Here is a 24,554-nt window from a genome sequence, read left to right as displayed (position 1 = left end):
TGTGGAAATAGCTAGAAATTCAGGTTTTTTAAATTTAAATTAAGTATAGTTGATTTACGGTGTTGTGCCAATTTCTGCAATATAGCATAGTGACCCAGTCATACATATAGATATACTATATATATATATCTACACATTCTTTCTCTTATGCTATCTTCCATCATGTTCTTTATTAAAGGGATTGTCATTCCCTCTGTTTTATTTTTTTAAATCTTTTAAATTAAAAGTATAGTTGAGTTACAATGTTCCGTCAGTTTCTGCTGCACAGCAGAGTGCCCCAGCCCTACATATACATACAATACCTTCCTTGTATTATCTTTTATTGTGTTCTGTCCCAAGGGACTCAACAGCGTTCCCCAGGCTGTACAGTAGGGCTTCATTGCTTACCTGTTCTAATAGAAATTCACTTTTGTCAGCCTCGGTTTCCTAATCTGTCAGTCAAGAAGGAGAGTGTGATTGCCTCTTAAAGTTACTGGAGGATCAGGGAGGGTAGGACTGCCTCATACAAGGAAAACCAGAGTATCACTACACACGTGCGAACGTGTGGATTTTGTTTATTTATTATTATTTTTTTGTGCCACACCTGTGACATCTGGAACGTCCCAGGCTAAGGGTCAAATCGGGTCTACAGCCAGAGCAATGCCAGATCCGAGCCGTGTCTGTGATCTATACCATAGCTCACAGCAATGTCAGCTTCTTACCCCACCGAGCAAGGCCAGGGATGGAACACGCATCCTCCCGGGTACTAGTCGGATTCATGACCCGCTGAGCCACAGTGGGAACTCCCATATACGGAATACATGTGTGCTCGTGTATGTATATAGTATGCATATATATTTGTAGTAAATAGCATATATGCGCATGTGTTTGTTTCTTGCTCTGAAGTATAGCTAGGGGTTTTCTTTCCGGAATCTCTACATTAGGAAAGCATACAATAGTTTTGGAATCTGTATTGCGCATTCACTGGGAATAACTACCCTAAGGCGCACTAACTGTATACCGAGTGCTGCATGATGTGCTTTTCAAACCCTTGTTCACGTCATCCTTAGAATGCCCGTGTACGTTGCTATTTTTATCATTTCTATTTTACACGTGAGGAAAATGATGCTCAGATACATTAGGAACTTATTTAAGGTCACATAGCTAGATTGTGACATGGTGAGTTGAAAACCTGGCTACTGGGCTGTCACGAGCCCTCACCCCAAGTGTTAGAGGCCCCCTCTCATGTGGGTGCCAAGAGCACCCAGAGCTGCTTGTCAGTCCCCTATTAACCTAGGTTTCTAATGACCATCGGCCCTTTGTACAGATGGGAAGTGAATCCTGAGAGAAATGAATGTGAACTGTTTAAGCAAATGAGTGAGGAACCAGAACATTTGAGATCTGGGCATCGCCCAGATGAGGGGGCAAGGGGACGTTAGTGATACGGGGGTCTTGGAGAGCTCAGTGCGGGGAAACGTGCCTCGATGACTTCACTGGAACGTTCAGGCCTGTGTCTCTCTCAGGCCTGGCTGCGTCTGCGGACGCCAGTCTCATCACAGGGACACTTCATCGTCCGTCTCTGGGCCTCACCTTCTCAGGCACTTAGAGCTGGTGGTCCCAGACCCGGGAGTCACATGCTTTCCCCGCCAAGCCTGCATCCCCTCCCCGAAGACCTAGGCCCATCCTGCTTTGGCTTCCTTCCCATTTCTCAAACAATCCGAATGACGCCCTCTTCGGTTGAGGGGAGCTGGCCTATGGACCCAAGGTTTGAAGGCATTAAGGTCCAAGGTGAAATAACAATAGGTGAAAATGCTTCTCTAACAAGTAAAGCGAGCATCACTTCTAAAAGGCTGAGAATAAAAAGGAGAGAAGACCGTGGGCAAGAAAAAGGTCATTTTGAAGGGTTCTCTAAGGTCTAATGTCATGCCGTGATGATATGGTTCTGCAGGAGAGTTTTTTGCTTGTTGGTTTGATTTTCTTGAACGTCTGTGTTAACAGTGTCCATTCATCTAATGGATGGGCACAGCCAAAGGTATCAGCTCAAGAAAAAGAACTTTATCTAAACCAGAATATATATTTTTTTCCTTGTGCAAAAGGAAGTGAAATGTTAAGTGGATGCGACTCCATCTTCCTTATGTCTGATGATTAGATAAAGGTATTGTTGATGGGCCCGAAACAGACTTGGGGCATAAGACAAGACCATAAACAAAAGACAAGTCTGAAAGCTTTTTTTCTTTTCTTTAAATTTTAAAGCACTTTGCACATCGGAGGGATTCTGTTGGCTGAGGTTGGTGGCTGGGGTCTCTGACAGTTCTGGAGAGTCAGCCTTCAGAGCTGGTGGGACTGGTAACCAGGGAGCCCTCGAAGCCTGGGGACTCGAGTGACTGCATGACCTGCGGGAGCTGGGACTGACCTTGAGCAGACGGTCCATGCCCTTGTCACACGCACAGCCTGCTTGCCCCTTGGGATTCTTGGGCTCACTCTGTATGTGGAAGTTTGCATATCGTACCTTTCCTTCCACTTTTGCAGCCATTACCTTACACGCAGGTATATGAGATAATGTACGTACATTATCTAATATATACAGGGAATCCTGCCTGGTCTCACAAAGGGCGGCATTAAGCTGGGAGGACAGCAGAGGAAAGAGACTGGGAGGATGTCTCAGAAGCTGATTCAGGGCAGGTGAAAGGCAGACTTGCATGCAGGACATGCAAATGGATCCTTCTGGCAGCCAGGATAAGCCATTCTAGCTAGAGGTGTGCAGCACAAGGGAGAGGGAGAGACTGAAGGGGGCCATTTAAAATCGATGAGCATTTATGGAGTTCCTGTTGTGGCTCAGTGGGTTAAGGACATGACATGGTGTCCCTGAGGACGCGGATTCAATCCCTGGACTCGCTCGGTGGGTTAAGGATCTGGCATTGCCGCAAGCTGTGGCATAGGTTGCAAGTGCAGCTCAGATCTGGTGTTGCTGTGCTTGTGGCGATTCGACCCCTAGCCCGGGAACTTCCATATGGCCCAGGTGCAGCCCTAAAAACGTAAAGCGATGGACGTTTAGAAAGCACTGAAGCAGCTAGGGAGTCCCTGTAAAGTGTAAAAGAAGGCGCAGAATGGACTGGCCAAGGACCAGTTATTGAGGTAGCCGTGCCAAGGGCCAAGAGGGAGCAGCTGGGGACTGGGGACGGGAAGGGAAGCAGCTGCAGGAGTGAGAGCCATCCCAGAAGGCAAGAGGGAAATGGATTCTGGAAGAAGGAGGGAGCCTGGTGTCCAGTGCTACAGAAGCTCCGGCCGGGACCCAGCACGTGGGAGCACTGGGCATCACCGTCTCCGTGAAAGCAGTTCCCCACAGCATCAGGGGTGGCGAAAGTGCTGTGTCTCCCTGATGGACCAAGACTTGCTGGAACCCTGTCCTCTGCCCGTGGTGGTGGGGGCCCAGGTGGAGAGAGTTGACATGGTGGGCAGGGCCTGGGGTGACTGGTCCTTTCTAAAAGCACAGCCTCACTGGGGTCTGTGGCACATCCTGCCCGGGACTCTGTGGCTAGAAACTCGTCTCATGGCCACACCTGGGTGTGAGTGAAGGCAGGAGAGGACATATTTTCTCCGGGTATTTGTGGGCCTGGCTGCAGTCAGGGATTCTTCTACAAGGGGAAGATTTGAGGATGCAAACTGAGGAACCACCCCCGCTCAGCCGCAAGCAACATCCCATCATCACACCCACCTAAGAACCTTCAGGCTAATGTCGCCAGGTTGTCAGCCTGCCTGGATCTAAATACCTGCTCCATCGTGTACGAGCTGGGAGATTGGGTGCAAATTACCTAATCACTCTTTGTGCCACTATTTTTATTTGTATAATAAGGACAATAATTCTTTTTTCACTCACCTCATTTGGATTTGGTAACAAGGTTGCAATGACAAAATCCCTTAGCCCAAGCTAGCATGGAGTTGCTTATTCCTTTTTTTAAAAATCTTTTTAGGGCTGCACCCGTGGCATATGGAGGTTCCCAGGCAAGGGGTCAAATCGGAGCTACAGCACAGCCACAGCCATATCACAGCAACGCTGGATCCTTAACCCACTGGGCGAGGCCAGGGATGGAACCCGCATCCTCGTGGATCCTCGCCGGGTTCGTTAACCACTGTACCATGGCGGGAACTCCAAGTTGTTTATTATTAATGTTATTTCCCTTGTCAATAAATGTTATCACGAATAAACATTTACCTTATACATTTTATGAAGACATTAACTTAACCGCTGGTCAAGCTCGCTCTCTGTTGGACTTTGTGTGAGCCCCTGAAGACAGAGTTTTGCCTCTGCCGAGTCCCCCACTTTCTAACAGGATACAATATACTGGCAGAGGGGAAATGTAAGCTGCTAAACATCATGACATGTTGTAGAGATTCTGCCCAAATGAACAGACAGTTTTTCTTCATTGGTGAGTTAGCAAGAAATAGGGTCCTTTTCACTTTTTATGTAGTCATAACAATTAATCTTGTTAGCCGTGGTTACCTCTATTACGATGATAATTATAGTTTGTTCATGCTCTTATGGGGAAAGGGAGAGAGAGAGAGGGAGAGAGAAGAGAAGAAAAAGCCAGTGCATTAACGGGACATTGAGGAAATGGTTACTTCCTCCTGGAAGAATTGCTTTTCCGGTCACCTCTCACCGGAAGCACATTTTCCTTCCACGCTAGAATGTTCATTTCCATTTTAATTAGAAGGAAGGCATTTGCAAATGATGGTTCATTAGCATTTCAGCTACCATCACCTGGGTATTTGCCTTTCTCCTCAGATCCATTCCAGTCCCAGTCGTGGAGGAGGATGTAAGTGCCATAAACGTAAATTTTGTTTTAGCTTTTTCCATTTTCATGTTTTAAAATAGTTGAACACTTAGTGAATTGGAATCAGCATAAGCAGAAGACACTTTGTTAATTATTAACGCAGAATTCCTAGTTTGGGTGTCCTTCTGTTGTGATAGGCAGCTCACCAAGTTTATACACCATGGATTAGATTCTTTTTTTGTCAGTCAGATGTTCAGGCAAATATCAAGAGTGTCAGTTACAGCAAAAGGCTTAGCACCAAGAAAAAAATAAAAGGGTCTTGCAGGCAGTTCAGATGTTTCGCGCTCAGAGCCTTCCGGCCTCTGGATCCTGGATGAGCATATTCCACGGCGCTGTCTCCTGCCTTCCTGACCTCCTGGCTGGGGGCCTTTCCTGTCACTAGTGGGACTCCTCTGGCCTCTTTGGGCCGAGTCTGACTTCTTGAGAGCACAGCCGTATTTTTGCACTGGCTTTTATCTCCTGGCCACATGGTACGATTAAGCTGATGAGTTCATTTGAAGTTTGCAACCAGCCTTAGTCCCAAGGGATTTCCTGCAAAAGGGTAACTGTGGCCCTCGCTGAAAAAGCTCCCAGGTCTTTGGGTGGTGAGAGAACCAAGTTGGGAAACACAATCTTGGAACTTTAAAAATAAATTCTTGTCTGCCAACTAGAAACAGCCTCCTAATGTGCCACATCCCACATGCATTTGGATTTAATATGTTTGCTTTTTCTCAGTGATTGCTCTTTAATTATTGCAATGTTGAAACAACTTGTTCAGGCTCCAAAAATATGCTCCAGTAGGTGGGGGAAGGATGAGGAGGTAAATGAGCTTGGAAGCCTTGGGTACAGCTGCCCAAGGAGTGTTCCAGTGCTGGTGGGGCAGGAGGTGGCATTTGCTCTGGGCCTTTTGCTCTCATGGCTTCACCTTCCAAAGGACGGGATGACTGTCTAAAGGTGATTTCCTGGCAGTCTATTTATAGTCTTTTGAAAAGTTGCAAAATCATTTTTATGAAGCTGTGATGGACTCGTTTGCGATACATTATACCAGTTAGAATGTGGCCACAGCAGCAGGAAGATAAAAATTCCATTTCATCAAAAATCCAAACAACGAAGCTCAAGGCATGGCGGCTCCCACCCCTGCTTAACCCTCCATGTCTACTCTCTTGAGATGCAGTGGTCCCATGGGACTTTGAGGTTCTTTGTTAACATTCCAAGAGCATCTCCTGGGATCCATCCAAGGACCATGACAGGCATAGGCTTTGACAACAGGACGAATGGCAAGAATAGGAGCTGACAATATGATTACACCGCCATTCGAATGACTTGTTCCCACCTATTTTTCATGAGGGACCGGACGTTCAGAATAGTTCAGTAATGTCTCCAAAGTTAGAAAACTTGGAGCTGCTTCTAAAGCCTGACTCTTTTTCAGGTGTTATAGATATTAGAGTTTGGGTTTCAGGCTCTGTGCGAGTTGTGTGTAGAGGCGAGCTGGGAAGTGCCCTTGAAAATCACTTCTCTAAGGGGGTGAGGGAAGAGGACTGAGCAGAGGACAGGCTGAACCATGAAGCATCTACAGCACCAGTCCTATGGGGCTTTCTGGAGATAGGATGACCCTTTGACCTGTCCAGAATTGAAGCAGAACGATAGGACCAGTTTTTGGTTGTGAGGTGCCATTGGGCAGCGGATCCTTAGAGAGGTCCTGCTGTAAGAACTCAGCAGACAATACTTCCTGCAGCTGGGAGAGTGAACGATTTGGTGCTGATGGTGGTAGGATTCGTGCCACACCAGCCACTATAGCCCATCTTTCACAGCACTTGGGTCCATTTTCTTTGTATAATAACCTTGATCTCATCTGGAAAGAGCTCCTCCAAGTTTCTTGTTGGTCTCTTTACCTTGGGGAAGTTATAGTGGGAATGTACACAGCACGCACTGTGGTCCTCTAACACCCACTGCATTTGACCTTGAGGACGCAGCTGATATTCACTGCCTCCTTTCACTGTTGCTGACCCTAGATTCCTTCACTCTTAGCATATTTGCAGGTCTAAGGGGCTTACCTGGTGGTATGCCCCAGTCTCTCATCCCTAATGCCCTTGGCTACCAACCTTTTGGGGGGATGTGAATGCTGAACTTGTCCATTTACTGTCAGAATTTGGCATGGGAAGACCAAGAGGCACCTGAGTGGACTATTTACGAGCCAAACCTTTTCCCCTCCTCCCATGTGTTGGACAAGTCCTGTGTGTTCTGGATGATCAGGGTCACTTGCCCCTGGCAGAATGGTGATTCTTTTCCTTGCCTGCTGGACTCTTGGCAGAGGCAAACCAAAGTGATTGGTCTGTAGCCATAGCTTAAGATTGAATGGGTTCTAACAATTTTCTGGTGCTGTCTTAGGGTTTTCTAACTATAGCATCATGTCATCTGCAAATGGTGATGGTTTTACTTCTTCTTTTCCACTTTAGATTCCTTTTGTTTCTTTTTCTTCTGTAATTGCTGTGGCTAGGATTTCCAAAACTATGTTGAATAATAGTGGTGCAAGTAGACATCCTTGTTTTGTTCCTGCTCTTAGTGGGAATGTTTTCAGTTTTCACCATTGAGAAAGATGTTAGCTGTGGGTTTTTCATGTATGTTTTTTATTATGTTGAGGTAGGGTCTCTCTATCCCCACTCTCTGGAGAGTTTTTATCAGAGAATGGAGTTGAATTTTGTCAAGACTTTTTTATGCATCTATTCAGTTGATCATATGGTTTTTATGCTTCAGTTTGTTGATGTGGTGTGTCACATTGATAGATTTGCAGATATTGAAGAATCCTTGCATCCTGGGATAAATCTTACTTGGTCATAGTGTATGATCCTTTTAATATATATTTGAATTTGGTTTGCTAGTATTTTGTTGACAGTTTTTGCATCTATGTTCATCAGTGATATTGGTCTGTACTTTTTCTTTTTTTGTTGTATCTTTGGTTTTGGTATGAGGGTGATGGTGGTCTCATAGAATGAGCTTGGAAGTGTTCCTTCCTCTGCTGTTTTTTCAAAGAATTTCAGAAGAATAGGTGCTAAATCTTCTTTGGATGTTTGATAGGTTTCACCTGTGTAGCCATTGGGTCTTGGACTTTTGTTTTTTGGAAGATTTTTTTTTTTTTTTTGTCTTCTGTCCTTTTAGGGCCACACCCACAGCATATGGAGGTTCCCAGGCTAGGGGTCTAATTGGAGCTGTTGCTGCTGGCCATGTCTGTGACCCACACCACAGCTCAAGGCAGCGCAGGATCCTTAACCCACTGAGCGAGGCCAGGGATCGAACCCGAAACCTCATGGTTCCTAGTCGGATTTGATTCTGCTGCGCCACGGCGGGAACTCCTTTTGGAAAGTTTTTAATTACATTTTCAATCTTGGTGATTGGTCTGTTCATATTTTCAATTTCTTCCTAGTTCAGTCTTGGTAGGTTGTACCTTTGTAAGAATCCATTTCTTCTAGGTTGTCCATTTTATTGGGATATAGTTGCTTATAGTAGTCTCTAATGATCCTTTGTGTTTCTGTGGAGTCAGTTGTAATTTCTCCTTTTTTGTTTCTAATTTTATTGATTTGAGGTTTCTCCCTTTTTTCTTGATGAGTATGGCTAAAGGTTTATCAATTTTGTGGATCTTTTCAAAGAAACAGCTTTTGGTTTCATTGATCTCAAAACTTTCATTGAAAAAGATGCATACACCCCTACATTCATAGCAGCAGTACTCACAATAGCCAAGACATGGAAACAACTTAAATGTTCATCAACAGATTAATGGATTAAGAAGGTGTGGTACAGATGTACAATGGACTATTACTCCGCCAGAAACAAAGACAAAGCTAATGCCATTTGCAGAGACATGGATGGATCTAGAAACTCTCTTACTAAGTGAAGTAAGCCAGAAAGGAAAAGACAAATACTGCATGATAACACTTATTTGTGGAATCTAAAATATGCAACAGATGATCCTGTCTAATAATAACAAACCAACAAACAGAAACAGATCATGGCCAAGAAGAGCAGCCTTGGGGTTCCCAAGAGAGAAAGGGGAGGGAGTGGGATGGGTGGGCATTTGGGGGGTTTTAGGGATGCAGACTGTTCTATTTGGAGTGGATGGGCAATGGGATCCTACTTACAGCACAGGGAAATGTGTGTGATTGGTCACTTCGTCGTGCAACAGAACTTGATGAAACACTGTAAATCAACTATACTTTAATAATAGTAATAAATTTTTTAAAAAATTAAAAAAAGAATGAACGGGAAGCTCGCTGTCTTCTTGAGGCGAGCATTTCTCCTGTGTGAACCTGGCCTGTAGGCTGCAGAGCCCTGTGCTATGGAGACATGAGACAGTGCATCAGAGAGACAGTGCATCACAGAGACAGTGCATCACAGAGAGTTATGGTCGGGAAGGTTATCCTATTTCTACCCTTTTGTTCCTAGACCCTCTATTCTGCAAATTGGGGAGATTGCACTGTAGGATAGTTGCATTCATTTTCTTTTGCTGCATACCAGCTTGTCACGTATCTGGTGGTGTAAGACAACCCTCATAAATTATCTCACAGTGCCATGGTTCAGAAGTCTGGACGGACTCAGCTGGGTTCTCCTTAGGGCCTCACAGGTGGAATCCAGGTATATGCAGGCTGGGCTCTGATCTGGAAGTTTGGTGAGGAATCTGCTTCCAAGTTCCTTCCGGTTGTTGACAGAGTTCAGTTCCTTATAGTCGTGGGACTGCGCTTTTCTTTAAGTGTCTCCATAACTCTGCAGGTGGGGCTACTCTGGCTGCTCCTCTGACATCGCCTCACCTTACAGTAATTGTGCCCATCGTACTTCAAAGGGTCAAGTGTCTCCATTTGGCATCTGTTATGTTAGGACCTTGATGTATCCATTGCTGTTATTTGTACGTCAGGACCCGGATGTGCCCATTTGCTGTCAGTTGTATCGGCACGTCCTATTGTCAGGCCTGGGGTCGACACAGAGGGTGGCCATGGCTGAGCATTGTGATGATCTGGTGCCTCTCTCATCTCTGTCTTCATTCTCACCTTGGTAAATGGTGAGTCTCCATTGGAACGTGGACCAAAGAGCTAGCCGGTGGGCTACTGGTGCCCTTATGCGGTGTATTAATTCTTGTGGCCTCACTCCACGGAGTGTCTTCATCCTTCTCTTCATCACCAGCCACAGCAGTTCTGGCACTTCTACCTCATTTAGTTTTGTTACCAAACCCAACTTGGGTCCCTTTCCCCGAGTGCAGTAAAGCCATCTATTGATGCTGGGCTGTGGTGAAGGAAAGGGCAGTGCTTACTGCAGGTGCCCAGCAAGCATGCAGGTAGCTAGTGCTTAAAAGGCCCCAACTCCCCCTGCTGGCTCGCAGGGAAAGGTTTCTGAAGACAGGGTGAGGGCAGGGGTTCAGGGGTGAGTGATCAACTCGTGGACATGTCTGATTGACCGGTGGTGACGTCTTTGGAACCGTCTGGTTCCAGCCAGTCTGGGGTCTCCTGTGCCCCTGGGCAGCGTAGAGTTGACTGCTTCCAGCTGGTGGGGGTTTCAGTATCTGCACAGCAGCTCAAAGGACGTGGCTCAGAACATTATCTGTAGTCCTTGAGGAGGAGCTCAGTGTCTTCACTTTGTTCAATGGTTAACCTATTTTGTCTTGTTTGTCTGTTTTCCTTTCTTTCTGCATTTTCTCACTTCTCCAATTAAGTTTGTTCTTTGGAACTCAGGGAAGGCTAAAGTCCTTCTAGAGACGAGAGGCAGGTGGAGGACATGGGTGGGAGTCTGTTCTGGGAAGGACCTGCAGGGCCATGGGGTCCTGCCCAGTTACACTGTTAACCATTTATTTCCAGGCTTCTAAAGGCCATTTTATCATTGTGTGAGTGTTATTTCCTTGCCGGTTTATGTCTATGTTATATCACATGATTTAACCTATTCTGGACTTTCCCTTATCCAACTTTATGGTGGCTCCCTCCTGTGGTGATCCATCCTGTTCAGCATCCAGCCTCCGGATATGCAAGTATCGTCCCAAATGTTGGCCAGTCTTGCTTGTCCTTCACCATATGGTGCCTTTGCCCCTGCAGCACGCACACTTCCCCAGCCAGGTGACCTTGTTACCTGACTCCTTATTGATCGGGCGACCAAGAGAAGAGGTGGGGCAGATGCTAGTGGGCTCATAGTCTTTGAAAATCAAAACCCTTTCCATCTCGGCCAAGAAAGAGGAAGGTGCTATCCTCTAGCGGGTGAAGTGAGTCGCTTTTGCAGACCTTAGAATTCAACAGAATCTAGGAATTGAAGCCTTTCATGGTCATTGACTGAGATTCCAATTCCAGATCTCAAAATCCCATGACTGCTCAGTTAGGGACCTGCCTGGGGCATAGCAGGCTGTCTGGGTTTAAGAATACAGCCTCTCTGGAGCTCCTGGGCCTCCCTAATTAAGTCCTCTGTCTGGAGGAGGCAGAAGTCCCTGGATGTGCTGCCAAGATGATGCTCTAACTTCCCCACTTCAAAAAAGTGCTGCTCCGTCCGCCTCTCGCTGTCTTGTTTCAGTGCATCAATAACTATCCCCCAGCAGCAGCCATCACGCGCCCCGCTCCTTGCAGTTGCTGCCTCCCTGAATCTCAAACACCCGAGCGAGTGCCAGCCAGCACACTCCCTTCCACAGCTACCCCATCCCAGTTCCCCTGGAGCAATGGGAACAATTAGACTGTTAACAGAATGCAAACAGCTATCGGCACTTCACCCACCTCCAGCAGCGTGCTCCTCGTTAACAGCCAGCCAGTGAATGTGCTCCCAAACCCATCTGAGGGTTGACTTCCTAGCACCACTTCAGGCAGCATCTGTCTTCGACCAGATTCGCTGGAAACAGAGTCTGAGACAGGGATCTGTGTGCAGGAAGTTTCTTGAGATATGCTCCCGCTCTCAGGAATAAAACCTGGGGAGGTCCCGTTGTGGCTCAGTGTTGACGAACCCGACTAGTATCCATGAGGACTTGGGTTCCATCCCCCAGTGGGTTAAGGATCCGGTGTTGCCGTGAGCTGTAGGGTAGGGTAGGTCGCAGATGCAGCATGGATCCCATGTTGCTGTGGCTCTGGTGTAGGCTGGCAGTTACAGCTTCAATTCAACCCCTAGCCTGGGAACTTCCATATGTGGTAAATGTGCCCCCCCCCAAAAAAAAGAGGGAGAACCTGGTAGGGAGTGGGAATTAGATGGAGGAGGAGGTCAGACAGTGATGCTGTTTTCCCAGGATTCAGCAGATCCTGCAGGGGCTTCAGAGCTGGGGTTTGAGGCAATGGGACCAGGACTGTGACCCCTCACTGAGCAGTCACTGGATGCTGGTCACTTCCAGAAGAGCACTTGACCTTGCGCAAGGAGGCTTCTCTCAGTCGTCCGCCTTTAGAGGCTCATGTTTCTCACTCCTAAGGTAGGACCCACGGGCCTTGGTCCCGGAAACGGGTCCGGGGCAGCACATCACAGTAACCACTGCACGCTGTGAATCCTGCCCTCAGATTTGCCGTGGACCAAGACCTCACCCAGATCACGTTGCTTCCCCAGATCTCAGTTTTTCAGCCTTAAAGGAGAAGCTGTACATTTGTGGAAGTTAGACCACATCATATCTAAGGAATCCCTTTCCCTCAAAATATGATTGTTGTCTTTTTATAAATGAGATTCTCTGGATGAACATGGTGGCGTGGAAGACAGGTGTCAGTGCAGCCTATCCTGAGACCCTTTTCTGTCGCTGAAAATCTTTGGGACTTTGACCAAGTTTCCAAAACTGCTGTGTGCCTCGGTTTTTCCAGCAGGAAAATGGGGACACCAAGATTGGGCTCATGGGGTTATTACTGTGAAGATGAAGTGAAATTCATCATTTCTCTTACTGTTTCATCGCCCTCCCTTTGAACTGATCCTAAGTGAAGACTTTGGTTTGAAAGACTCTGCTGCTGCTTGATACAGAAGTGTATCTGTACCGTATTCATCAGACTACACAGCCAGCACAGAGGAAATATCTAGCCATGTTTCTGCATGGGATGAGCTGAGGACATCCACCTGACCCTGCAGAGGGGACTTTATCAATAGAAACTATAGGTGTTAGGACAGTTCCAGGAGATTGCAGCCCAGGTCACATGTACAGGTACGGGGAGGTTACCCTGCCCTTGTGCCTGCCTCCTGGTGATGGATTGCTCTGGCACATCGGGAACATTTCCCAGAGAGTGGATGCCTTTATTCTGCTTGGATGACTTTGTTTGATGAAACGCAGTCTGGTGGCGTGTCTTCAGAGAGAAGCACTCAGGTGAGACCAGGACGTGCCTCCCCCTGAAGGGGAGGGTGGAAGGTCGAGGGGAGAGGGGAGAGGGCCTGAAGGACAAGGTTGTGCTCTTCGTGGGGATAAGGGAAGCACCTTTGCAGTGACATGTACACGGTTAATTTTGTTCAAGGGAAGCAGCCAGTGCAGGGGCAGGAAGGGAGGGAGGGAGGAAAGAAAGAAGGAGGGAAGGATCTCAAAAAGGAATTCCAGATCCCAAAGCTCCGGATTTCAGCTCTTTCTCATGGCTGTGACCATTCAGCCCCCATGTGAGGTCATAGATCTGCCCCCTGACTCTCTGAATACCTTGAATATAATTTATGAAGTCAGTGAGGCCACGGGAAGAGCACCTACTTTGGCAAAGAATAGAGCTGACTTTGAATTTCTAGCTCAACTTGCCCACAGATAGGTTTTATATACTCTAGGAGAAACTGTTTACCTTCTCTGAACCTAATTATTTTTGCCTATTGGCAATGATCACACCTAGTGTAAAGCAGCGACGTCAGAAATAGATGCAACTGTAAGATACCCGGAGAGGAGCGGCTGGCCAGTAAAATACATCTTTCCTCATTAAGTCACTTGAGACTCCTCATCCTCATCCTTGGAGAACCTTTGTCTTTGTCACAGAGCCATGGCCTTGGTCTCCATCCCCGAGTTCCTGGCTGCGATGCCTGTCGATGCAATCCCGACTTCCTCTTGCCTCTCCTATCAGACGCAGAGGCGTGTCTCTGAGCCTCGAAGCCTCTGGACATCTCTCGTGGACATGGCTGTCCACCTGGACTTGATGAAAACCCAGTACAGATGCTCACGACACATTAGAAACCTTGCTTAATTTGGTTCCCCATTTTCCATTGCCTACTTTTATCGCAGATACACCTTTGGGGTTGGACTGTGCCTTTCCTGTGGCCTGGGGCTGCTTTTTACGTGGTTGGGTTGGTTTCTTCCAGCTCTTTTCTGCCTGTCTCAGGGGCAAGGGCCATTCCAGGCACTTCTCTGTTTCCTCTTCCAGTTTGGGAAGATGGATCAACATGGGCTGTGGAATCAGTAGATCTCCGTATCCAGATCTAGATTTTTTCCTTTTCTTTTTCTCTTTCTTTCTTTCTCTCTCTCTCTCCTTCCTTCCTTCCTTTCCTTTCCTTTCCTTGGCAACGGACGTAAGGAAGAAGGAAGAAGGAATGAAGGACGAAGTCCTTCCAATTACCTTAACTTCCTTGTCCCTTGACAGTCCCTTGCCCTTCACTTTTCCTCTCATCCTTCCTTCCTTTCATTCACTTCCTGGCCTTTCTTTCCTTTCCTTCCTTCTTTCCTTCTTTCTTTCATCTTTTTGTCTATTTTTAGGGCCGCACCCACGCCATGTCGAGGTTCCCAGGCTAGGGGTTCAGTCGGAGCTGTAGCCGCCGGCCTACGCCAGAGCCAGCGAAACTCGGGATCCAAGCCACGTCTGTGAACTACGCCACAGCTCACAGCCACGCTGGATCCTTAACCCACTGAGCAGGGCCAGGGATGGAACCCATGTCTTCATGGATGCTAGTCAGGTTCGCTAACTGCTGAGCCATGACGGGAACTCCGCAGATCTAGATTTTTCTAATTGGCCCTGGGGAGTCCCCTCTCCCCTGTTAAAAGTTCTTGGCAAGATTAAATGTGGTGGAAATAATGACAGATCATTTCCCAAGCTCTTACTTATTATATGCCAATCATCACAGCAAGCTCATCACCCAAATTTAATTTAATCCTCCTAAAATCCTGGTATTCTCAATGGGCAAAAATCTCAGTGATTCCCATTGTACAGATAAGAATGGGAGTCGGAGTGAGGACAGGAAGAAGGTAGGGCAGATGCGAGAGAAGGAAGAGGTGAGGACGGGGAGGGCAGAAAAGGAAACAGGAAGAAGAGGTTCTTGGGGAGGGGGGCACAGTGGTGCATTGAAGCAGGTAGAGCTTTTTATATGAGCTCTCTGTGCCCTCTGCCTTGTAGGCAATGACAACCCTTCCTAAAATCAGAAGGTCGAAGAAAGAAATGAAATGGAGTCACAGAGTCAGAGTTTGAACAGGACAAAGTATTTATTGCGTTTTGTCTGAACTTCCAGGAGGCAGGACTCAAGTGTAGGTCTTGGAAATTCTTGGTCATTAGTAAGTCTCTCATGAAAATATTGTGAACCACGCTAGGAAAAAAAAAAACAAAAAACTTGTGATTTTTTTTTTTTTTTTACAAGTATTGGAAGAAAGGGTGAAAGAAGCCAGCATAATTGGGCACCTTCCTTCAGCCACACATCACTTGACTTAACCCTACATCTCTGTGAAACAAAGGTAATAGTCTCTGTATTACCGATGATAACCTGGAGCCTCATGGATTTCTTTCTAGCCCAAGTCCTAGAGCTGGTCCCTTAGGGTGTGATTGAACCTCATGCACACATGCGCACTTTAGCAACGTGACCCCCTCCTTCGTAGCTCCCAACGGGTCTGCAGTGAAACACCATCCTCGTCTCTGAACTCTTCGCATGATGCTCTGCATCTTCTGATCAAAAATGCCCAGTGGGAATAGACACTTGGAGGCAATTTAGCCAAATACCCTTTTTAACAAATGTTTTATTTACTGCTGCCAGGACAGCATTTTTTCCTGTTCTTTCTCCAGCCCTCTTTGTCTTTCTCCAGTCGTCTTTGTCTGTTTCTCGCCAAGAAGCCTCTTATCCTTTGCTGATTTGGGGCCAGTGCATCTTCTCCCCACAGGAAATCTGAGGCTAATGGGCACCCAGAAGAAAAGCAAAGCTTAGAGCCACTCAGAGCCTAACTGCTTTCTCTTGGAAAAAGCAAGTAATTTTTTCTTTAAATTCCTAAGTGGGATGCCTCCTAATGACTTCTCTTCCCCTCATGCTACCCACCCACTCTTTCTCATATCTTTCTCCAACCAAGGCTAACTGAATGAACCCGGATTACTTTGGGCATAGGAAGTAGTTTTGTTAAAAATGAGTGTGTCTTTCATCTTTGCATAATTTGTGGTATGTGAGAAGATGCCATTTGAGAGAAGGAAGGCTGTATTAGATGCTCATGAAAAGGGGGGAAAGATATAAAATGGCCTTGTGCTCTGAGCTCATATGCTACATATTTCATTTTATTCATTCAGAGGACCACATGGAAGCCAGAACCAAAATTCACTGAAAGTCTTCCTGCCAGACAAGATAAAAAGTATGACCTGCTTGTCAGGTTTCTGAGGGCTGCCAAGTTGAACAAGATGACGTCCGGTAGAACAAGACCGATCTTGCTCAACCTGGAACACGTTTTTCCTTCCCTTCCTTCCTTCCTTCCTTCCTCCCTCCCTCCCTCCCTCTCTCTCCTTCCATCCCTTCCTTTCTACAGCTGCACCTGCGGCATATAGAAGTTCCTGGGCCAGGAGTCAGATTGGAGCTGCAGCTGTGGCATGGCAACACTGGATCTGAGCTGCATCTGCAACCCATGCCGCAGTTTACAGCAATGCCAATCCTTAACCCATTGAGCAAGGCCAGGGATCGAACTCACATCCTCACAGACACTGTGTTGGGTTCTTAAGCCCCTGAGTCACAGCAGGAACTTCGAGGAACACATTTTGTTACATGTCACCATGGTTTGCTCTCTCACACCCTTCACATCTTTGCACAAGTGTCTCATTTCATGTGAACCTATCCCTGCCCATCCTATTTTTGTTGGTTTGTTTGTTTGTTTGTCTTTTTAGGGCTGCACCCACGGCATATGGAAGTTCCCAGGCTAGGGGTCAAATCAGAGCTGTCGCCACAGGCCAATACCACAACCTCAGCAATGTAGGATCCGAGTCGCATCTGCGACCTACACAACAGCTCACAGCAACGCCAGATCCTTAACCCACTGAGCAAGGCCAGGGATTGAACCTGCATTCTTGTGGGTACTAGTTGGGTTCGTTACCACTGAGCCATGATGGGAACTCCCTTGCCCACCCTAATTAAATTGTCCCTTCAACACTCTCTGTCTCCCTATCCTGCCTTGCATTTATTTGTAATGTTTATCACTGTCTGACACACTATATAGCATACTGTTTGCTTACTGTCTTTCTTTGCTTGCTGGAGCGTAAGTTCCTTGAGGCAGAGATTTTCAAGTGTTTTTGTTCACTGTGGCATTCCCAGTGCCTGACACATAGTAGGTGTTCACGGAATTTATGATAAATGAATAAATGAATGAGTGGGGAAAGGAAGGCTGGACAGTGAAAGCACCAGGAAAAGGGATGAAGATTCTGAAATGGAAGTGTAAAAGGCAAAATGGTCTGGTGTTTTGAGGTCAGAATCCAGATACAAAACAAAAGGAAGAAGCCTTGCAAAACAATCAACACCTTAAGACTAGAAGGAAACACCCTAGAATGACTAAAACAGCATCTATTAAAAACCCTCAGCTAGCATCATACCTGATGAAAACAGACTGGATGCTTCCTCCCTGTGATCGGGACAAAGACAACAGGCACGTCTGCTCTCACGGCTTGTCTTCAGCTTCTACTGGACGTTCTATCCAGAGAAGTCAGGCAAGACAAAGACATAACAGTCATCCGGAGTGGAAGGAAGAAGTACATCTCTCTTCATAGCTGACATGGTCTTCTATTTAGAAAGTTCCGATGAATTAACTAAAAGCTATTAGAATTAAGGAGTTCAGCAAGATTGCAGGCTTTTATAACACTCGAAATGGATGATTCAAAAACAAAACAAAGGAAACCATTTCATCCATCATAACAAATGACAAAAACAAAAGTGAAAAGCCTATACCATCAAAACTATAAAAATTGCCGCAAGTAATTAGAGACGATCTAAATAAATGAAAAAAGTCCCACCTTCATAGATTGAAAGACAGAATTGTTAAGATGGGAATTTCCCCAAAACGAAGCTGTAGATTCAGTGTAATCCCTATCAGAATGTTAGGTGCCTTCTTTATAGAAATCAACGAGCGGGTTAAAAATTTTTATATGGAACAGCAAAGGACTCAGGATAATCAAAACCATCCTGATAAAGAAGAATAAACAAAGAGGTTCCACATTTTCTGATTTCAGAACTTATGCAAAGCAGTGGTAGTCCAGACAACAGTGTTACAGGCGCAAGGATGGATGTATAGATCAACGGGGGCAGAAATGAGAGGTCAGAAATAAACCTATACTTCTCTGGTCACTAATTTTCAACAAGGATGCCAAACCATTCAGTGAGGAAAAAATAAACTTCAATGCATAGTTCACAACATGTATAAAAATTAACTCAATGGAGTTCTGGTCGTGGCTCAGGGGTTAACGAATCTGACTGGGAACTATGAGGTTGGCTTGAATCCTGCATTGCTGTGGCTCTGGCATAGGCTGGTTAGACCCCTAACCTGGGAACCTCCATATGCCACGGGTGCAGCCCCAGAAAAGACAAAAAGATAAAAAAAAAAATTAACTCAAAAGTGGATCGAAGACCTAAACATAAGAGCTAAAACTATGAAATTGCAAAAGAAAAAAAATTGGGTTTATTTACATATATACATATTTCAGATGTTCTTTATTCATTTTGAAAGATCTCAGGTTCCAGCTGGTATCATTTCTCTTTAGCCTAAATAACTTCCTGCAATATTTCTTGTAGTGTAGATCAGCTGTCCACAATTCTTTTTTTCAGATTTTGTTTCTCTGTAAAGGTCTTATTTTTGCCCTTATTTTTAAAGAATATTTCAACTCTCATACAATTTTGAATTTGGGGGTGAATTTTGTCTTACCTACTTTTTTAAAAATGCTACTCTGTTGTTGACTCACCTCTCTGTTTCTGCTAAATAATCTCCCTGCCTCTGTGTGTTCTGTTTAATGTATAGATTTTGTTTGTGTGATTTTTAAGGTTTTCTCTTCACCTTAGGTTTTTAGAAATTTGATTATAATATGTTTGTGCTTCATTTTACTTACTTTATGCAGCACATTTACTTGGTAAATCATTGTATCTGTAAGTTAAAAGTTATTATTAATCAGATTTGGGGAAATTTTGGCTATGGTTTAATTTTTGTATGTTTCTTATGCCTCGCTCATTTCTTCTATGTTCTAGGAGTCTGATTTCACTTATGGTAGACTGTTTGAAATTATCCTAAATCCCACCAAAGCCCTGATCATTAAAAAAATATTTTCCGCTTTGTTCATCTTGTTCAACATTGTACTGATTTGTCTTTGAGTCCACGGGTTCTTCTGTTCTCTCCAATCTGCTGCTAAGCTCATCCAGTGAAATTTCTATTTCTGAAATATTTTATTTTTTTATTTACAGGCTTTACATTTTTCATAGTTGCCATTTCGTTGTTGAGTTTCCCTATCCATTCAGTCATTATAGGCATACTTTCTTTTATGTCCTTATGCATAGTTTATAGCTCTTCTAAAATTCTTCTCTGCTCTTGTCTTCATGGCTGTTCCTATTAACTTATTTTTCTTAAATGATTTGTCGCATTTTCCTGCTTCCTCACTCAAAATGGACAATACGAAGGCTTTTTATTGTATGCCGGCTCGTGTGGTGATGTGTCATAAGAATTACAGATGATGTGGTCTTCTTTTAAGTGAAGATGGTTAAATTATTGGCTGTATACTCTCCTGTCATATTTGTCTTTATATTTTTCATGGAAAAGTGCCTGTTATTTTTCCCTTATTAATGTAGAGAAATGATTCTTACTAAAGAAGACCATATTCTTTCTTTCTTTCTTCTTCTTTTTTTTTTTGACTGCACCTGCAGCATGTGGAAGTTCTCAGGCCAGGGATCAAACCCTCATTGCAATTGCAGCCTGTGCCAAAGCTGTGGCAACCCTGGATCCTTAACCCACTGTGCCACATGGGAACTTTCAAGAAGCTTCTTCTTAACGTGAGGTCTTCATGGGGTCTCAACTAAATGAAATCTCTCCATTCGCTGACCTGGAACTCCAATATCTCCCGGAACTGGGTAATCGCTAGATTGCCCTTCAGCCCTGCAGCAGCCACTGTTTATTAAGCATGCCGAGTTTCTTCCTGTGAATGCTTTTCTAAGAGCTGCCATGATTCTCACACAAACTTCTGGAACCACCTCTACGCACAGTTCCTTCTTTTCTGGTTGCCTTCCTCACAAACTCCAGCATGTACAAACATCATTATATGCCCCTCAGTTCAGCTGAACCCTGGCATCCTGTTTGGGCTCAGCTCTGGGGTTAGAAACATGCCGTTATATATAGCCTCACATTCGATGATTCTCTTCTTAAGACCACAGCCTTCCTCTGGCTCTTCTCAAGTTCCTAAAAACAGGCAACATTGTTGATTATGATAAGGAGAGGTTGAGAGGATGCATTTTATTGTTGCTTAGGGTAGAAGGATGAGTCTGGTAACAGTATCTCTCACATGTCCACTGTGAAGTCACTATCCATTGCATTTTTATTTTCTATAAATATATTTAATCTCTAGAAGTTGGAGTATATTCTGTATCTGCCACTTAATTCCTGATAATGTCTCATTTTGCTCATCTTTGTGGTGGTGCCTTTGCTTCTTTAAACATTTTATATATGGTGATTTAATATTCTGTATCTCACTGTTCTAATAACTGCAATCCTCAGAGACTTAACTGTGTTCTTTCTGCTGACTCTCCTTCATTGTGGTTTGGTATCCAGGGTACTTTCTGGTCTTCGATTTTGAGATCCCTGCCTGATCTTAAGTTGTCAGGGTCTGTAAGAACAACATTGGGAAAAAACGTTCCTCTAAGTGCAGATGTTTCTTCTGGCTTTCAGAGTTTGCTTCCCGCCAGAGACCACTCTAATGCCCTTCTAGAATCTAGGCTCAGTACTGGAGCGCAAGGCAAAGGTTGCATCTCCCATCTCAACTTTGTCCCTCAGTTCCCATGTAGTCAGCCTGCAGTTATCAGCATCAGCCTTTGGGAAACTCCTAAATTTCTGCCAAAATACTGACCTCATCTGCACTGTTCTTTAGCTTTGATTTTTTTTTTCCCCTTTCCTACTTAGGGTGGGGAAATGATTGAAAATATCAGTTCCCTTTTCTGAGAAGGATAATATGCTTTAAGAGGTGGATCCTCTTCAGGATGGTTTGTGTTGTGGGTGGCATGTGAGGGTCTGTTAAAGCACTTATTCAGTGAAATTAATGAAAAAATGGACATTGATTTTTTTTTATTCAAGTATAGTTGATTTACAATATTTCTTCAATTTCTATTGTAGAGCAAAGTGACCCTAGCACACAGTTCCCTGTAGGGCCCCATGGCCCCTCCATTCCAAATATAATAGTTGTATCCAAATATCCCAAACTGCCCGTCCATCCTACCCACCCCCCAGTACTCCCTCCTGGGAGCCACAAGTCTGCTGTCCGTGGCAGATGACATTAGTTTGTCTTTTTTATGGCTGAGTAGTATTCCATTGTATACATGTACAACATGTTCTTAATCCATTCATCTGTTGATGGACATTTAGGTTGTTTCCATGTCTTGGCTATTGTGAAGAGTGCTGCGATAAACATAGGAGTTCATGTAATTTTTGAATGAATGTTTTGATTTATCATCCACAATTATCTGCTTTTTGGTGGGATGAGGCTTCACATGTTATAGTACTCCAATTAGTATCCATTTTGCAATTATATCAAGAGTGGCATCCAAGACTATTTTTGATATTTAGCTACATTGTAAATTTATATAATAAGAAAGAGAAAAAGAAACACAATTTGGTAATCTTAGAGGGAATGAGAGCTGCAGCTAGAAGAATGAGAATGGAAAAAGCACATAGTAAGTCTCTCTTAGTAAGAGCAAGACAGATACCTGGAAACGGAGCCCCTTCTTCACCAGTTTGGATTTCACATTTAGTGCATCGGTCAGTATATGTTTACTTGATCCAGAGTTATGTCCTTGTGTAAAATGGATCTAGAAGTAAATACACGTGTACTAAATGTACTTCTTTTAGGCCCAGTTGGGAGAGGTTAATCTAGTTAAATTAGACTGGGTCTTGAATAAAAGCAGTGGCGAACAAATGCCTAGTTAAGAAAAGATGTATAGTAAACAGATGCTTTTTAAAAAATGAACGACTGAATGGCTGCAGCCAAATTCAGATAATTACCAAACCTAAGCCTCTAGAGTTTAAATTCCTCCTACGTCACCTTGAGTTCTACATGGTTTTGTCACGAATAGTTGCTTCCCTTTGTTATGTGGAGTGAAGGAGCAGATGAGTCTGACTCAATGCAGTGACCCACCTCAGAGTATCTGTGTCCACATTGCCCTCACGCCCCAGGAAGGCCACAACTGCCAAGAAGAGATGGGGTTTCCAGGGCTCAAACTGGAGAGGAAGTTTCACGCAGAAGCAGAAAGAGCACAGGACTTGGGATCAGACCGCGGGGTGGCCTCTGGGAGCTTGGGGAGTTTCCTCAATCACACAGAACTTTGGTTTCCTTGTCTACAGGCTGTGGTGAGGAGCAGCTCCAGCGGTAGGGAGCGTGGCGGTGACAAATGAGAAAATATACATGAACGTGCTGGGAAACCATATTCAGACTTTATAAAGAACATGCGAATAGAAGAGGCTGCTGAGCACATTTTGAGCACAGACGGAGCAGCATTAAGACATAGTCAGTCTTCTGGGGATTCCTTGTTACCAGGAAAATAGGGGAGAACAATTTGGAGTTTAACTTCCAAAATAACTTAGCAGTGAGTCTGAGTGAGAAAATCTTTCAAGTGGTTAAGGGAATTCATTCTCTATAAATTAGGTTGAACACTCAAAAAAAGAGTAATTTTCCATTTTGCTACTTTCTGGAGGATATTTAACTGTTGGGAGTGATGATTCTGAAAAACCCTCAGGCTCATGAAAAATGTGGCCATTTGCATATTGGACCTCAGAGATTTTCCTCTCCGTAGCTACTGTTTGCTCATGCCCTCAGGGTTGGAAAAGCCAAGTTGTTCTGGGCCAAGCAAGTTGTGTTTGGTAAAGACAAAGAAATAAATAAAAACCAGACCAAGCCGTGCAGCAGCCTTGGGGTGGAAATCAGATGAGGTAGATGCTGGTCTCAGCTCTGCCAGAGCCGTGCAGCCTTGCGCCTGAGCCGGGGGACCGTCCTCCAGCTGGTGGGCCCTCTCCTGGCTCTCTCCTGCCTCACCCTGGAGCCTGCCACACCTGATAGAAAAGGCATTTGGAGCTGCTTCCTGTGGGGCAAGCGGTTTTTCCACGCATGAGCTTCCACCTCCCACTCTGCGTGTCCCCTTTTCCCTGTGGCCTGGATTCTGTCCCACTTTGACCTGCATGTAGATGGTTCTTCTGTCTGTACCCCAACTCAGCTAGACAGTGTTCCTCACTTTGGGGCAGTCATTTTAGCCCCAAATGTCTTTCCTCGCTTCATACCCCGCGGTCCCCCAACTCATGTTCTATCCTGATGCCCACCCTGAACTTGTGGTGGGGTGGCCCAGTCTCATGCCACCCCGGTTCAGCATTGATCTGGGAGCTGGACTGGCATCTTTATGTTCATATTCTGTGTGCTTCTGGGAATTTTCCCAGCACCCTACAGGGGTTCTCTCCCTCCCTCTCCCTCTCTCCATACCTCCCTCCTGCCCCCTCCCTTCCTCTTCCCTCCCTCTCTCTCTCCCTCCCTTCCTCAGTCTCTTTTCCTCCCTCCCTCTCCCCACTCTCTCCCTCTCTCTTTCTCCTTTATCTCTGAAATCTAATCAGATTTTTGTCTCGCCTGTGGAACTGCACACGTGATCAGCCTTGTCTAATCTCCATCCTGGACTATGAGAACAGTAGGACAGGTATCCAGATGTAATTCATCCTGCATCTCCTCGCTGCCAGTTCATTGACAGCAGCCCTTCTCAGATGCCTTTGCTGACACAGCCTCCTCTGATGGAATCAGGTCCTGGACCTCCTCTCATTTCTCCCCACAACAGGGCTCTTGTGTTTGCCGTTGCATCTCTCAGGAATGTTCTTCTCTTCCTGTGTTTGGTTGCCTCCTACTCATCCTTCAGTCCTAGGCCCATCATCATACTCAGAGATACCATCTCCCACATCCACGAATTCTGGCCCCATCACTCTCCTGGGTCTGTCACGCACCTGTCTCTCTCGTGTTCTGCACATTATTGCAAGACGCTTAGGTCCATGGTGGCAGGAAGAGTAATTGATTTTTCTCACCGTATTATCCTCAGCATTTCCACCCTGCTTGGCCCATTTTTTTTTTTTAAAGAATAAAATAAATGGTCCATAAGTGAAGAGCGAGCTTCTATTCGATACATGAATGAATGTTTGTGTGGGTTTGATGTTTTCATCAGGGGCTGTGGCAGTGTCTTTCCATCTTGGTCATGCAGAGAGCTTCTGTTCACGTTGGGACACACAGCCGAGGCTGGTGGAGTTTCCAGGGTCCCACGAGCCTCCCGATGTCAGGAAATTGCCCTCTTTGCAATGAAAACAGCAGGCATCAAGTCCACAAGCCTGTGCATAAAAAGATCCATTATCCCAAGAGCCAAATGTCACTGCTGGAATGGCTTCCAAATGCTGCCAGAAAGACCATT

The sequence above is a fragment of the Phacochoerus africanus genome, chromosome 6 (assembly GCF_016906955.1).
Source record: "Phacochoerus africanus isolate WHEZ1 chromosome 6, ROS_Pafr_v1, whole genome shotgun sequence".
NCBI classification, from domain to species: Eukaryota; Metazoa; Chordata; class Mammalia; order Artiodactyla; family Suidae; genus Phacochoerus; species Phacochoerus africanus.
Note: the sequence above shows the minus strand (reverse complement) of the source record.